An 18160-nucleotide genomic window follows, 5' to 3' on the forward strand; every position below is an offset into this window, starting at 1 on the left:
TTACAGTATCATGTGATATTCCCCACAATCGTGTAAAATTACATACACTTTTTGGTACGTCAACTTCGTGTAATATTATCATAGTTTCGACGTAAAACATTTACACAATTAAAATGTAATATTACATATAAACGATGCACATCATCATTTACGTGCAATTTGTGTAATATTACGCTCACAACCCTATTATTAATTAAGTTTTTGCTAATTTTACGCCACATGGGCGCAATTTTACTGCAGTGTATATAGCAACACTGAATTGTCAACTGTCACTGTCGAGCAAAAAAAAAGTTCTCCCGTATGTTGTTCGTTTCGGTGGTTGTGCGAGCAAACAAAAGTTATCCGCACATTCATGTTGTGCAGGAGAATACATTTTAAAACGGTAAGTCGGCATCCTGACTAACTATTAGTTAACAATGCTATAAATATGCTACAGGTGTACGATTATGTGATCGTTGTGCAGGACTTTGACCAGCAATCGTAAAATTAGATGCGCTGAAGAACGGGGCACATCGATAGGCAACGAAAACGAACCTTTCATGATCTTGGTGCAGGGTGCATCATAGGAGATCGCATGAAATCTATGAAATGGTGCATGGTCTACCAGTAATTCGTAAGCTAAAACTCCAAGACTCTACAGATAAACATTTTTTGTGTGTAACCGTTCTCGGACCATCTCAGGAGATATCTAATCTAAAGTGCCGCATAATATCCGTGTCGAGCTTGGTTCGTGCACAGACCACCTGAAATGAGCCATTTTCAATTCACCACCATGCCCAGGCAGCAAATTCTCTGGCGTTATAAATATCTCGATGTATAACCACAGAGAACAGACATCCATTCACGAACAAATTTTTTGGGAATTGTTGGATAAAATTTCAAATTAAAATCACCTAATATGCTAGCGTCACCACCACTATAGTTTCCCAACTAAATGATTCTTTTGATTTGCACACTGACAACCTTTGGCTCCTCTGGCGCTAGTTTATATGGACTATAAGCGTTATGCTAGCGCCAGAAGCTAGCTGTTGTGAGTTTAGTGTAGAATTTTATGCGACATCATCACTATAGTTTCCCAACTAATTTGACATAAGTTTTATCCAAGTGGGGACCTTTTGCTTGGATGTCTGTTCTCTGTGGTATAACGTTACGCTCATGAAGGTAAATCAATGCCGATACAAGCATGTTTGTGTAGATTGCACACTGCTTTTCTGGGAATTTCTTTCCCAGCATAGTTTGCCATTTGCTAAATAGTGTGCCACCAGAAGCGTACTCAAGAGGATTAGATAAATTCTGGTTTCATCATGAAAATATCCATACATCCTAGGGATGTTAGGGTGCCGCAAATGAGATTGAATTTATATTTCACTTCAAGTCTGATGTTCAATGCCTTGGGTCTTTACGGACCATTACAACCCAAACGGAAAACTTGGTAAATTTTCAGATTTTTTTTCAATATTTTTCTACATGTGTAACAGATTTTACTGAATTTGTAGGTTTCAACGCGTCGGACCAAATGGTCAATTTCTAACAAATAGGCGGAATGCATCTACAACCAAGTAAGCTAATGTTGAAACACAATGAAGTTTTTAATACGCTATTTATATAGACGCTTGCTGATTCAAAATCTAAACCATAATCTAAAGGTATATGCGTTTGTGAGTTTTTGGTCAATAGATCAAATCATGGTAACGTCACGAACCCGCTTTGGCAGATACTGGCGCGTTTGTTTGCATCACAAGCGACAAAATTCTTAGGAGATTGCTCATAACAATTAAACAATATTCTTGTGATATCAGATATGATCCTGAACGAATTCTGTCAGATAATCCACAGTGAAAGCTCATGTTGGCATTGGCGTAGCTAGGAAATTTCCCTGGAGGGGGCCTAGGGGGTGCCTTCCAAAAATTTTTTGATTATGATCCTGTTAATCTGGCCATCACCGATACCACAAGGTTTTGTAGGGAAATACCAGGCGGGCTTGATGAGCTATGGCAAATAATGCACGAAGACGGTTTTCCGAATAAACTAATGCCACTGAGCAGAGCTACATTGGAGAGAGTGTTGTGTTTCGAGTGCATCTCGGAGATACTTTCGAGTTACTTTGAGACGCGGCGTAAGTTGGGACAAGGTGACGATTTATTTTGCATGCTATTCAACATCGCACTTGAAGGGGTGATCCGACGAAATCGAAATCTAGGATGAGTGTTTTAAACATAAATGCGGCCAAGACCAAACACTCAAAGGAAACAAACGCGTGCCTCTCGCGGACGGTAACTGTTGATGGCGACGAACTAGAAGTGGCAGATGGGTTCGTGTATTTGGGATTGCTGGTGCACACGGACAACAACACTAGTAAGGGGATCTAGTTGCGCATTTTAGCGGGAAATTAGGCTTTCTTTGCCCTGCGCAAAACGCTATGTTCGAGCGGAAGATACTGCGGATGATATTTGGCGGAGTACAAACTGAAAGCGGAGATTAACGGAGACGTATGAATCATGAGCTACAAGCACTGTTTGGAAAGATTGCCATCGTCATCTGCCAAAGTCAGTAGGCTACAGTGCGACGAAAACAGTTCTCTTCAACAACTGCACCAGCATTAGGAACAGGGAGGCTCAACATGCAAGATGGTTCGACCAGGTCGAAAGTTATTTGCGACTTCTGTGACTCGGAAATTTGCGACGAGTGGCCCAAGACGTAGTTGAATGGAGACGAACGCTTCAAACAGCATGAGCCGAGGTGGCTACTAAGCTACTGATGACGACGACAACTATGCTTTTGCAATGTCTAGTGAAAAAGAATATATCTACACAGCGGGAACATATATACACTGATTTTTTTCGCGGTTTCCAATTCCAATGAGGAAAATTTCTGGAGGGGGCCTGCAGAATTCTGGAGGGAGCCTGGTACCCCAGGCACCCCCTCTAGCTACGCCAATGCATGTTGGCCGTCTATGTCAATAATCTCTGCTGGTGTTGGATTGGAAGTATAATTGCAGATAGCTGGTTGACCTTTAGGTTTCGTATTCTACTAAGGCGCTCCAAAAAACTTCAGCTGACCTTTAAATACCTAGCCTTAGTATACACGTTGAGTTTTCAAACCTTACCACGGAGAACAGACCCATTCAGGAACAATTTTTTTGGGAATTGTTGGATAAAATTTCAAATTAAAATCACCTAATATGCTAGCGTCACCACCACTATAGTTTCCCAATTAAATGATTCTTTTGATTTGCACACTGACAACCTTTGGTTCCTCTGGCGCTAGTATATATGGACTATAAGCGTTATGCTAGCGCCAGAAGCTAGCTGTTGTGAGTTTAGTGTAGAATTTTATGCGCCTTCAGCGACATCATCACTATAGTTTCCCAACTAATTTGACATAAGTTTCCAAGATTCCATGAGTTCCATTATCCAAGAGGACCTTTCGCTTGGATGTCTGTTCTCTGTGGCCTTACCACAGTGTGTTGGAATATGATTGGGTTGAGCGATTTTACATTGTACGTTTCGTTTTTGTGAATGATCTAATATCTGTCTGATAGATGAATTTGTTGATTTTTGTGAGTGATCGGTTGGACGTAAACTTTCCGGCCAATCTTGTCGTTGAGTTTTGGTAATCTGATCAGGAGTACGATTTATCTTCGGCTGGTTGTGATTGATGTGGTGTCATGTGATATAGCCTCTACTGCAATTGTCACGATTACGATTTTCCCAAGCTAAATCTTTAACAAACAAATTAACAAATTTCTTTATCGCTTAAAATGATAATATTTAAAATGCCTATCTTCGCTAACGTAATATTTTCGAGAATTTGTTCAAGTCAAGTAGCATACAAAGAACTTCTTTGCCTCTTCTGGATGACACGCGACATGGTCTTATCTTTGTATCTTTGGCATTGCGTTGCGTCGAATGTACAGATCTGCAATGATCATCCACGGTTTCCTTTTAAGCAAAATACTGACCCCACTCTGGGCATACGCGGTAGGCAAAATCTTTGGGAACAGAAGAACAATACATCCCAGACATTTTTGTTGTATAGTAGCTTATCAAGCGCTTGTGTCATTGGTACAGCTATACATTAGTTGAATAAGCTACTTTTAAACAAAAATGTTTCTCGTGATGTCATAAGGAAATTTGTGGCTGCCGTGCGGGATTGGCATAGGTAATTACAACGAAATATATAAACCGAAGTCATCAGACGGCTCTGTTTCACGAATGACCCAAACTGTTAAAGTGACTATAATCTAACACGACTTAGATATACGAGGCTAGCTCATTAGAGATAAACAGAAAAAGGGCCATCATCATCAAATTCGTCGGCGTAAATATTGTAGTAGGCCTCAATTGGTTTTGCACGTGGTAAATGTTTTTTCCATTCCAAACGCTGAAAATTACGTTGGGTTGCTAGGGAAATATAGTAGGAAAGTTTTCGACGGTGGAAACAATCACTTGGAGATTAATGGGGAAAAATGTTTGTTTATTTCATCGAACTTACCAACGTCACAAAAAATAGCTGGCCGCGGAGTAGCAAGCCTTGTATATTTTAGTCGTGATAATCTAACAAGTAGGTTGACTGCTTTTTCCATGATAAGGTAAGGTTAAAATACTCAGCAGGTTGCTATGCATTTCCTTGAAGCATGAAGGATTTCGACACTGCACAACTTAACTCATTAATTTAAAAAAAAAATGTAACAAGTAACATGAGTTGCATTTGAAAAATGAGAATTTTTCATATTTTCATGTATGAAAATCTTACGTAAGAAATTATTAAACCCCTCTCCCCCCCCCAAATAAGATTTTGCGGAATACTCCCCCCCCCCCCTCTCCCAATCATGCCCAATCATGCTAATTAGTGCACGGCCTCTATATATACATATGCCCAGCAAGAAGCCTAGATTAACAGAGAATTCATTGGTCGCGAAGACGGTTCGGTTTGGATCTGTTTTAATTTTTATCATGCACGTAGCGGCCTCCTCGCCCTGTTGGTCCGTCGTCGTATCTGAAACGCGTCAAGATACGTGTTGAAATTCGAAAACTCATGAAGACAAATGGATAAGAATAGCTTCCTCAGGAAGCTCATTTAACTGATTAAATCGTCGATGGATGGTACACAGTGCTGTAGTCGGATTTCGGGTGGATTGTCACTTACTTTACTTTATTTGAATCAGCTCCAGGTCGTGGTTTCCTCTGCTATACGAAAAAGTCGTCTCCATTCCACTCGGTCCATGGCCGCAATTCGTCAGCACGTAGTTTGCGTAGGGTCAGAAGGTCGCCTTCCATTTGATCTATACATCTTGCTCGCTGCGCGCCCCGCCGTCTGGTTTCAGTCGGATCGTTATTGAGAACTTTTTTAACCGGGCTGCATCCGACATCCTAACGACGTGCCCAGCCCATCGCAGGCGACCTATTTTTGCGGTGTAAGCAATGGGTGGTTCCTTAAGCAGCTGAAGCAATTTATGGTTCATTCGCCTCCTCCACGTTCCGTCTTCCATCTGCACTTCGCCGTAGATGGTGCGCAGCACCTTCCATTCGAAAACACTAAGGGCGCGTTGGTCCTCCACGAGTATAGTCTTTGTCTCATGGTTGTAGGACAACCGGTCTAATCAGCGTCTTGTAGATTGTTAACTTCGTGCGGTGGCGAATTTTGTTCGATCGCAGCGTCCTACGGAGTCCAAAGTAGGCACGATTTCCTGCCATAATGCGCCTTTGTATTTTTCTACTGATGTCGTTGTCTAGGGTAATCAGTGAGCCCAGATACACGAACTTCTACCACCTCGATTTCATCACCGTCTAAGGAGCCGTTCAAATATTACGTAACGCTAAAAATGCCATTTTCACGAGCCCCCCCACCCCCTTGTAACGATTTGTAACAATTGTTTCTCACACCCTCACCCATACACGTAACGCGTAACTTTTACAGCTGTATGTATGCTCGATCGCTCTGCTGATGATTGCGACACAGTAGCTTATTGCAATTTAGCTCACAAATGTCGGGTAATTAGTTTTTAAGTATTCATTACTTATTTTCAAAATAGTTTATTTTTCCGATATTTTTGTTTATGTAGTTACGCGTGACATAATCGTGATAAAAAGTTTTGACGACCGGTCGCAGACGGACGTTATTTACACGGAACTTTCTGCTGCTTTCGACAAATTGAACCATCGAATCGCCATCGCCAAACTGGACAAACTCGAAATCGGAGGCTCGTTGCTACGATGGTTTAATTCCTACCTCTCCGATCGCCACCTAGAAGTTAGCATCGACGGGTTCACCTCCAGACCTTTTACTGCTAGCTCTGGAATTCCACAAGGTAGCCATCTCGGACCTTTGGTTTTCCTCATCTACTTCAACGATGTCAACTTCCTGCTTAAATGCCCGAGACTCTCTTTTGCCGACGATCTGAAGCTGTATGCTAAAGTCGATAGTCCGTCCGACGCCGCGTTCCACCAGCTGCTGATTTTTGCAAAATGGTGCACAGACAACCGCATGCTGCTAAATGCCGACAAATGTGAAATAATTACATTCTCAAGGAAATTGAACCCGCTCGTTTTCGACTACATTCTATCAGACGTGCCTCTACGCCGCGAAAATTGTGTTAAGGACTTGTGAATACTGCTTGACTCTAAGCTCGACTTCAAACAGCACATCGCATATATTGTCGGTAAGGCCTGCAGGAATCTGGGATTTATCATGCGGATCGCCAAGAACTTCAACGACATCTACTGCCTCAAAGCTCTCTACTGTGCTCTTGTCCGGTCCAACGTTGAGTACTGCGCTCCTGTGTGGAGTCCGTACTACCAAAATGGAGTTGACCGAATCGAGTCAGTGCAGCGCCGATTCATACGTTTTGCACTTCGAAGATTGCCCTGGAAGGACCCCTTTCAGCTGCCCTGCTATGAACAACGCTGCAGACTCATCGATCTTGACCCGTTGAACACTCGACGCGACGTGATCAGAGCAATGGCAGTCGCCGACATGCTGACCTCGCGAGTGCATTGCCCATGTCTTCTCGCGAAGCTCAACATATACGCCCAAAGTCGTGTTCTACGCAACGGTCCATTTCTGCGTGTACCGCATCGGCGAACCAACTATAGCACATTAAGCACAATCATCGGTCTGCAACGCCATTTCAATCGATTTACACATAGCTTCGACTTAAACGTTAGCCGCGAGGTACTGAAAACTCGTTTCCTTGCACTAGCACGTAGATTCTAGTTTAAGTGTATCAGTAGGACCTGTAGGCCTGTTGATATTTTTATACAAATAAACAAATAAACAAAGTCTACGAAGCCAAGAAGCTGGACGAACTTCGTAAATATCGTGCCACTCGTGTCTATCCCCGCTCTTCTTATCACACCCTCCAAAGCGATGTTGAATAGCAAACACGAAAGCCCATCACCTTGCCGTAACCCTCTTGGAGATTCAAAGGGATTCGAGACTGCCCCTGATACTCGAACAACACACATTACTCGATCCATCGTCGCCTTGACCAATCGCGTTAGTTTATCCGGAAATCCGTAGTGGTGCATAATCTGCCATAGCTGATCTTGATCGATCGTGTCATACGCCGATTTGAAGTCGAGGAATAAATGATGCGTGGGCACGTTGTATTCGCGACAGTTCTGCAACACTTGCCGAAGCGCGAAAATCTGATCCGTGGTGGCACGGGCACCCATGAATCCCGCTTGATATTGCCCCACGAATTCCTTTGCAAATGGTGATAGTCGACGCCAACAGTTGGGAGAGTACCTTGTAGGCAGCGTTCAACAGTGTGATTGCGCGGTAATTACAACAATCCAATTTGTCGCCCTTTTTGTAGATCGGACACACGATGCCTTCCGTCCACTCATCCAGTAGTAGCTCCTCCTCCCAAATCTTGACAATGACCCAGTGCGTCACCACCGTATTTCAGCAGCTCGCCGGGTAGCTGATCAGCCCAGTCGCTTTATTGTTCTTCAGCCGACCGATCTCTTCTGCTACCTCCTGGAGGTCGGGGGCTGGTATTCTGTCGTCTTCTGCACGCGCTCCAAGATCTATTGCTATATCGTCACCTTCATGCTCAGCTACATCGCTGTTAAGGTGCTCGTCATAATACGGTGGATTGTCAAGTTCATTCGAATCACACAAAGGGCTTCGTCAAGGCGATGGTCTCTAGTGCCTGCTGTTCAACATAGCGCACCTATAACACCTTGTATTATGAACCGATATCACCACGCAGGATACGATCTTCAACAAATCTAGTCAATGCATCTGCTTTGCCGATGACATGGATATTATGGATATGGGTTAAGGTAAATACGTCTGAAACAAAGTACTTGCTGGCCAGCGGAACCGAGGTCGAACGACGCCGCTTGGGTAGTAGTATATTGATCGACGGCGATGAGTTTGAGGTAGTCGAAGAATTTGTCTACCGTGGCTACCTGACCTTGGTAACGGTGGACAATGATGCCATGCCAATGATGCGGAGGCGTATTAGCAGCAGAAGCCGTGCTTACTATGGACTTCACAAGCAATTGCGGTCGAGCAAACTAAGCCCCCGTACAAAGTGCACTCCGTACAAGACGCTTATTAGACCGGTTGTTCTCTACGGGCATGAAACATGGACAATGCTCGAGGAGGTCCTGCGAGTGCCCGGAGTTTTGAACGACGAGTGCTAAGAACGATCTTCGGCGGTATACAGGGGAACGGAGTATGGAGGCGAAGGATGAACCATGAACTCGCACAGCTCTATGGCGAACCCACTATCCCAAAGGGAGCTAAAGCAGGACCGATACGATGGGCAGAGCATATTGCTAGAATACTGGACAACTACCCCGCAAAGATGGTGATTGCCTCAAATCAGGTAGGAACAAGACCAGGAGCGCAGCGAGCAAGTTGGTTAGAACAGGTGGAGTGAGATCTGGCGGAGAGGACTCGCCCAGTAAACCATTTGGTTTGTATGTCTCGATTGCAACTGATGTATACGAAATCATATCTGAACGAAAAAGTTATATTTCACGCCATATAAGAACATATATGTACCAAAGTGGAGGCGATATACGTGCGAAAATTTTGACAACTATTTGTAATTCTATGTTGCGCAGTTTTTATAACACGCAACTAAATACTCCTGAATATAAGATTAAGGTATAATCAAATATTGCAAATGTCTATCCTGCTTTATAATTCACAGTCATGAATTGTATTTGAAGACACGCACGACTGCAAAACAACTTATTGTTCACTTCGATTTGACATGCTCTAATCATTATACAATTCCAATGTGAAATTGACATGAAAACGATTTAATGTGAACTTTCTATTACGATTTTGTGTTATCTGGGCGGTATCTAAGGAATTGGAGAGCGGTAGCCCACAATTGAGTTAATTGGAGAAACCTTTTTCAGCAGGATTTGTCTTAGGACGGCAAGCCACTCAAGTGAATGAAGACAATTAAGTTCAGCCCGTAAGCTTTTGTGATTGGTTTGGCAGAGGCTGCTGATACGTGACACCTTTTTCCGAGTTTAACAGGCACATCCATCCATAGCATTAATTTAGAATAAATAATTCCGAATTCGGTGAGTAAACGACCTACGTCGTTGGTAAATACGTTTGTCCTGGTCCTCCTACTCAAGCGAAAGTTTCATATTTCAACCCGTTTGGATTAGGATTTAAATCATGGCAGGGAAAGGGTCTTCATTCAAACGATGAAAAAACTAAATTGTCCCAGTAACGGACTAATCGCCATTTGCATGTCAGAACGAAAACTTAATTTATTTCTTTTTCCACCTTCTTTTAGACACGTCCTACGAAAAGTAAGGCATGCCGAAGAGGGTCAGCAGCAAGCACACCAATTTTGGGATGAATCCAACTCGTTTTATCAACTATTCAAAACGGTAGCTAAGAATTCACATTCACATACGCTCTATGGTAAACTAACAGATCTTTTCATATTTTCAGTTCCTTCCGATCAAACCCACTGAAGCGAACTAAATTCGTCGCCAAACTGGGGCATTCGAAGCGCGCTTAGTGTAGCTTACGGGGTACGCGATCGAACGAGAGCCTACTCTCCAATAATGCTGTGATGTCCAACATCAATTTTTCCTGCATCGGTGCGATTGGAGTGGCTCTGGTACATGCCTCCGTTCTCGGCCGGAGACATTGCTTCCAGGTGCAGGGAGGTCCTCGCAGTGAGTGGTACTGTAGCTGCGTATGTCTACAGGAGTGGAATATTTGGATATACAGTTTGAGAAAATCGATTGCACCCAATGGCGAAAGGACTACTCACTCAAAATGTGTGTGTATGAAGCCAAAGCACTGCCACCACTGCCACCAAAGAAAAAAATTTTCTGCGAGATTATTTTCAACAAAACTTCTATAGACGAACGTCCGTGAAATTACGTACTGAGCTACTCTTCTGGGGTGAGTACAGAGCACTTCGACTCTCCGGACGTGCCCGATATAAACGGTTAACGTTTACCGAGAAGGCGAAAAACGAGATAAACATGCACTGGTGCGCCGCGTGAAAATCACAATTGAATTCATTTAATAATCTCCCGGACATTCTCCGACGATTGGTATCCGATCATGGCGGAAAAGCACATAGTATCACCAAAAACTGTTCCCATATACATCCCATTGGAGTTTACCAGGAATTTCTGTATTACAGCCTGAATTCGTTAATTGGACCACGACTGCACTCTAGCTGATTCGCTAATTGGGCCGACTGACAGTTGATAGAAATTTCTAAACTCGAAAATTCCATACAATTTTGACATTCAAGTTGTCACATAGCCCAATTAGCGAACACCCAATTAACGAACCGCCCAATTAACGAACCACCAATTAACGAAACTTTGCTGTACCTGAAGAAAACTATATGAAAGATTGTGATATTTTGGAACCTGTGATTGGCGAGAAAGCTATAAAAGATTCAGCAAATCAGCACTGATTTTATGATGCACGCACAGGGCATTTCTGACCGATGGCGATGTCGCTGTAGATGTGCTGCGCGTAGGCGATCAACGGTGTTAACCTTCAGAGACAACTCACTTGCCACTAAAAGTATGATCGATTTTTTGATTTTGTTTATTCTTAAAACAGTATAGGTATTAGGTATTAAATTAATTAAATACGTATTAATTATTAAATATAATTTAATATTAAACAAATATGTCAAGTATAACATTCTGAAGATAGAACTAACGAAAGGGCGAATGTCGCACACGTAAACAAACTGGCTGAGAGTTGACTTACCTATGCTGGTCCAGCAAAGAATAATAATTCTCACTCGTTTTGTCTACATTTGCTACATTCGCCCTTTTGTTAAATCTGCCTACGTTACAATATTTGAAAGAAATCTGCGTCGTTGTTATTGTCAATTGCAAGGAAAATTGTACCATCCAAAGTGCGATATCGCCCATAAAAGTGCTATTCTGCATTAAATCGTTTCGGTTTCTTCGGCGCACTTTTTGCTTGGAATATAACAAAAAAGTGCGCCGGATATACCGAAACGATTTAATGCAAAATAGCACTTTTAGGAGCGATATCGCACTTTGGATGGTACAATTTTCATTGCAATCAGCAATAATTACATCGATTTTTTTGCATCTTTTTCGTTACGTAGTTGTAAAGTACATCGATTTTCTTTTACATCTTTGTCGTTACGTCGTTGTTAAGTACATCGATTTTCTTTTACATCTTTGTCTTTACGTCATTGTTAAGTACATCGGTTTTTTTCACCCCATCGGCAGGCAACCATGTTTTCGCTGCCAACATCTCGTGTGTGCGAAAATGAGATAGAATGTCAGTACTGCGTTTCACTCAACTGCCAGCAGTCTGATTTGGGCCCGCTGTCAAATTTTGAGCCCAGGACATGCTGTCGCTGACGTTCACTGCAGCTCGTTATAGAGATGTCGATGGGGTGGTTTTTTTACATCTTTGTTGTTACGTCGTTCCCATTACACGATTTTGTGTACATCATTCTATATAACGCATATTAGTGGACTGAAAGAGTGATGTGCATCGTTTCAATGTAATATTGTCATCAAATTTTTTACTGTGTATATACAGAGTGGCGACAATGTCAAAATTGGAATGATAATTATCTGTCAGTGTCATTCCAATCGAGCAGACGACCTATCCAACGCGTATGCAGGAAAGAGAAAGAAAAACCTTGGAAAAGCCGCATTGCATACATTTGGGATGACTTGTCGCCACTCTGTATATAGTCACTCTAAGTCACTCTACTGACACGAATAGTTGAATTAATCGATTAGTGCCGACAACGCTCACCGATTAATCGGTAATCAAATAATTGAAAATTTCGGACATCACTAGTTGTATTGCTGATTGCAAGGAAAATTGTACCATCCAAAGTGCGATATCGCTCATAAAAGTGCTATTTTACTTTAAATCGTTTCGGTATCTTCGGCGCACTTCTTCGTTACATTCCAAGCAATCAGTGCGCCGAAGAGACCGAAACGATTTAAGCTAAAATAGCACTTTTAAGAGCGATTTCGCACTTATTGATTGCAAAATTTTTCTTGCAATTGGGTATTTTAATTTTCCCAAAAAAGTGGATTTTTCTATCTCATTTGATAGCCCGTCGTTTCCTGAATCTAGCAGTTCTTTTTATATTGCGGTTATTTACATAAATTTTCATCCTGTTGCGGCGGTAACCCGCATCGTCAATCACCGCAAAGAGAACAAGGAAAGGTGGCCAAATATTTTTTGGTTTATATGTGCAATTGTTACTGATGCTTTAGCAACTAAAAATACATAAAAAAACGTCTTTAACCTTTTACATTCAAAAATATGTATTATATAAATTCATTGAATATCATAAGTATAAAAATATGTGTAAATAGTATTGTGCTTTGCAAGAAATCTTTTCATTCTCGGAAAGTTCATAGCAAGCTGTCAAAATAATTTTGTATTGAGCGAAACTGACGAATTATCGTTAATTGAATATCGATATTTTTCACATATCGATACGTATACTCAGCTGAAAGCATAATCAGCTAAATTGCTCGCATCACGTGACGATCTGCATTTTACATTTATTTTATAACACTCCGTATAACGTGTTAACATTTACAGAGCTGTTGTAATTATTTATGCATGCCGAAATTAACTATTTCGAAAAAATCTATCGAGATTTCGTCCACGAATATCGATACCAGTTATATCGATACATTATCGCCCAATGCTGAGCTCGCCAAATTGAAGGTCCAGAGCTGCCATACAAATAGATTAATTTCTATTGTTCAGATATTTGCATCACCATGCCGTACTTCTTAAATTTTGTTACTATTTACACCAATTTTTATACTTATGATATTCAATGAATTTATATAAAACAGATTTTTGAATGTAAGAGGCTAAAAGAAGTTTTTTATGGTAGTTTTAGTTGCTAAAGCATCAGTAACAATTGCACATATAAACCAAAAAATATTTGGCCACCTTTCCTTGTTCTCGTTGCGGTGATTGACGATGCGGACTACCGCCGCAACAGGATGAAAATTTATGTAAATAACCGCAATAACACAATTTAAGAAGTACGGAAAGGGGTTGCAAATATCTAAACAATAGAAATTAATCTATTTGTATGGCAGCTTTGGACAAAAGCACATCCTTCAATATTTGGCGAGGTCAGCATTGGGCGATAATGTATCGATATAACTGGTATCGATATTCGTGGACGAAATCTCGATATAGTTTTTTTTCGAAATAGTTAATTTCGGCATGCATATAACAGCTTTGTAAATGTTAACACGTTATACGGAGTGTTAAAAATAAATGTAAAATGCAGATCGTCACGTGATGCGAGCAATTTTGCTGATTATGCTTTCAGCTGAGTATACGTATCGATATGTGAAAAATATCGATATTCAATTAACGAAAATTCGTCAGCTTCGCTCAATACAGAATTATTTTGACAGCTTGCTATGAACTTTCCGAGAATGAAAAGATTTCTTGCAATGCACAATATTTCAATTAAGTCAATATTCGATTAAAAAATTAATAAAAATCAAAACTAGAATGATTTGCTGTTTGACAGATATCAACCAAGCCGATTGATTGACTTGATGTCAGAAGTTCTCTCCCTCACTTCTATCTCTCTGATAGAGCTCTTCATTTTAACCGAGCTTTTAAAGCTCTCATATGAAACCTGTATCGTTCGATGACCATAGTGTATCTATTCACTGTGTTGTCTAAGACGAGCTAAAAAGAAAAGTGGTTTACTTGTAAGCTATCGTCTTATTCCAAAAATTTTTTTCAAATATAAAAAAAATGTTTTTTCATTACTTCCATTAGTCAAATTCGGAAAAGTCTTCATGTAGCGATTGAATGGCATCATATCTTGTCAGAATATGCGGAAATGTATATACCACTAAAATACCCAATTAGCAATATGTAGAGTGACTATATACAGAGTGGCACTCTAGTTGTATGTAACGTTTATCCAAGCCCATGGCAGACAACTATGTTCTCGCCGCCAACATCTCGTGTGTGCGAAAGTGAGATAGCAATTCAGCACTGCGTTTCACTCAACTGCCAGCAGTCTGATTTGGGCCCGCTGTCAAATTTTGAGCCCCGGACATGCTGTCGCTGACGTTTACTGCAGCTCGATATAGAGATGTCGATGGGGTGCGTTTATCAAAGTAGTAACACAGACAAACAGACGAGACACTCGCGTTAATTCCATCGTCAAAAACCACTCATTTTTCAAAAAAGCATGTTTCGCAACATGGACACACCGCGGCGCGCAAGTGTTGCTTTGAGTTTTCAGTATAAAACCATACAAATGTAAAAATCCTACAGCATAAAACCCTGCAAATGCAAGCTACTCCGCAACATGCATAATACAGTGGACCCCCGTTCATTTGAACGATTCCTTATGCAAACTAACGGGGTTACTTTTTAATTTGAACAACTGGTAACCCGAAATATTGTCCGTTCAGAGAAAAATTCTCGCGTCACTTTTCATTTCGTCCAATGTAACAAATGTAAACAAATCCGGTTTATCACAACAAATTATTGCTCTTTTTAAACTCTATGTTATACAAAAACACCTGCCCAAATAGAATTATTTTGAGGTGAAAAAATTAGCATTATCAAAATGTCCAATGTGCACATTCGAATTACGAATGACTGACTGTTACTTCGGTCGTTCTCATCTGATGTCCAAAGTGCAAAAAAAATCAAAACAAACCCAATCTGTACATTGGACGTTTAGCAAGTGAAAGTTTTTTTTCGCATTATTTATGCAATTTTAGTGAAACAAGCGGTCTAATATTGAAAAATAACCTCGAAAATAGCGTAGCACGGCAACGCACGTATTTTACGGTGATTTCGCTTAATTTATGTGCAATATCCTGGAAAAATCAAACCGTCCAAAGTACAGCATGAGATGGTAAACAGTCCAATGTAACTTTTTCCATAATAAACCAAAACTGCTTAGTTTTAATTAGATTTTTAAAATCTCCGTTAAATATTGAATGTTATTATTCGTCAATCACGTTGAGTGAATGACTGAAAATTATTTCATTTTGAAACAATTTAAAATTCAATTCGAAGAACTTCGATCTCGTTTTTCTCAATATGGTGGAATTGTTACATTGGACGAAATCAAAAGTGACGCGAGAATTAGCGTTTTGCGCTCATTCTGACAACCGCAACTGACAGCCGAAACTGACAGTTCTGATAAAACACTGATACAAATTCATCTTTAGAAACACGTAAACATTATGTGTACACGCTGAATTATTTTTAGTCATAACCTGCAAAAATATACATTTAATCGCACAAAAATTCAAAAATTTAAAAAGCGCATTTAAAATATACATTTCAACGACGCAGAAACATATTTTTTAGAGTTAGCAATGTAAATACGAATTATTGACATGGAAAAGGTTATAAAAACCATCCCATTAGAATCAAACATAGAGCTGCTGTGAGCTAGACAGAGTATCTAACTAAATCGTGCAGTAGTTTAAAAACCTACTCAACTCGTACACGGAGCGAAAAAGCTCCAGTTTGTTTCAAACAAAATGATTGTTGTTTTAAGCCTCAATAAAATATTTTTATAACAACCTGAAAATATTGTTGTTTCCAAACGAGATTCTGTTTGAATCAAGTAAATAACAGTTTTGAATTAAAAGTAAAGTATTTTCAAATTTGAAGTTGACATTGATGTAACAATAAATATTTTCATTTCAATCATACATTTCAGTTTGAAACAAAACGAAATTTTTGTTTGTGCGTAAAACAACCATAAATATGGTTGAAACTACATTTTTCTTCTCCGTGTAGTGAACTACATGTACTTGCTGCCCCTATCGGGGCTGATGACAGTCAGTTTCGTCACTGATACTAAATGTCATCTTGCAAAATAGTCTCATGCTTTTCTTGTAAGTCTCGTCATTTTGAAATTCCAGATGATGGACTATTGTTTAGCATTATAGATGAAAACCCTTGCAATTAGACTTTTTTTGGAACGGGTCTAACTGCCAGTAGTCGAAAATAGATGTTTGACATTATTTTGAAATCCAAGATGGCGGACTATTATTTAGCATTTTTCATGAAAAACCTTGCAATACAAACTTTTTTAGATCGGAGCTAACTGCGACTGCTAGTCGAAAATAGATGTTTGACACCATTTTGAAATCCAAGATGGCGGACTATTATTTAGTAAGCGTTTTATACATTGAGTACGGTTTTCCAGATAAACTGACGCGGCTGATCAACGCTTCTCTGGAGTAAGTGATGTGCTACGTGCGCGTTTCGGGGACACCCTCGTGTCCTTTTGAATCACGCAGATGGTTGTGGCAAGCGGATGGACTGTCCTGTATGTTTTTCAATATCGTTCCACAAAGAAGTAACCTCATACCACTATTGTTTTCCTTATTCTTTAACGACGTTTGTGCTGTACTTCCACGAGGATCCAGATTGCTGTACGCTGATGATCTTAAAATGTTTGTGCCGGTCAAATCAATTGAAGACTGCTGTGAACTACAAAAACTAATCGACATTTTTGCAGACTGGTGTCTAAAGAATGAGCTTTCCACTAGCGTGCGCAAGTGTTCGATCATCTCTTTTAGTCGCATGAAAGAACCTATTATATGAAACTACCGCATCAGCAACGAAATACTGGAAAGGGTAAATGGAATCAAAGAACTCCCAAGTCTTCTTGATACGTTTCTCTGTTTTCGGAAACACTACGCATATGTAATATCTAAAGGCAATCAAGATTTGGGCTTCATATTTAGGGTATCCAAAGAATTTAGATATCCACCTTGCTTACGTTCGCTGTACTTCTCTATTGTGTGTTCTATCCTAGAGTATGCTGCTGAAGTTTGGAGCCCCTCACTGGAATTTGGTCCTCCAGGTCGGAAGCAGTACAAACAAAATTCTTACGGTATGCTACTCAACATTGAAACTCTCGACAATAGGAGAAAAACTGAAAGAGTTCTGTTAATCAGGAAAGTTTTAGCGGGCGAACTGGACTCTCCAAACATCCTCGCTCAAATCAATTTCAATGCCACGTCACTTGCGCTTCGAGACATGCAATTTCTACGCCTGGACTTCCCATGAATCCTGATTTCCTAAACTAAAACCGGGTTTTCCCATTCCTTCATATTCTTTTCCAGAAAGCGTAGATATTTCTACCTAATAAATTATATCCTGCCTGGCTTCTACACTGTTTATCGGATAATTCTTTCTTAAATCCAAATCTAAAGAAGTACATAATGTTAATAAAATATAAATTCAACTTAATATCTTATTTGTATGACAAAAGCTAAATATCAAAATTTGTCTTGTTCTATAGACCTAGGTAAGAAAACGTGCGATATATTAGGGAAATGTCAAAAATGTTGTTCAAATATTACGAACACGTCTACCAGTATGGCTCGTAAAAAGCTGAATAGGTACGGATTATGGATAATTCATTTTTGGCCTACACCAAATCCAACATAATTAAAAGATAATAATAATAATAATAATAATAATAATAATAATAATAATAATAATAATAATAATAATAATAATAATAATAATAATAATAATAATAATAATAATAATAATAATAATAATAATAATAATAATAATAATATTCACGCGTATTTTTAATTAGAAGTGTATTTCGTTTTATTCTTCAGCTTAATACTTTCCCTAA

The 18160-nt window shown here is 39.9% G+C and overlaps 1 pseudogene; it reads right to left on the bottom strand.

The window, feature by feature from the left end:
* Nucleotides 1–634: 634 nt before the first annotated feature.
* On the bottom strand, nt 635–10141 carry LOC128740044 (aurora kinase A-like; annotated as a pseudogene).
* Nucleotides 10142–18160: the final 8019 nt, after the last annotated feature.

This window comes from Sabethes cyaneus, chromosome 3 (genome assembly GCF_943734655.1).
Source record: "Sabethes cyaneus chromosome 3, idSabCyanKW18_F2, whole genome shotgun sequence".
Classification (NCBI taxonomy): Eukaryota; Metazoa; Arthropoda; class Insecta; order Diptera; family Culicidae; genus Sabethes; species Sabethes cyaneus.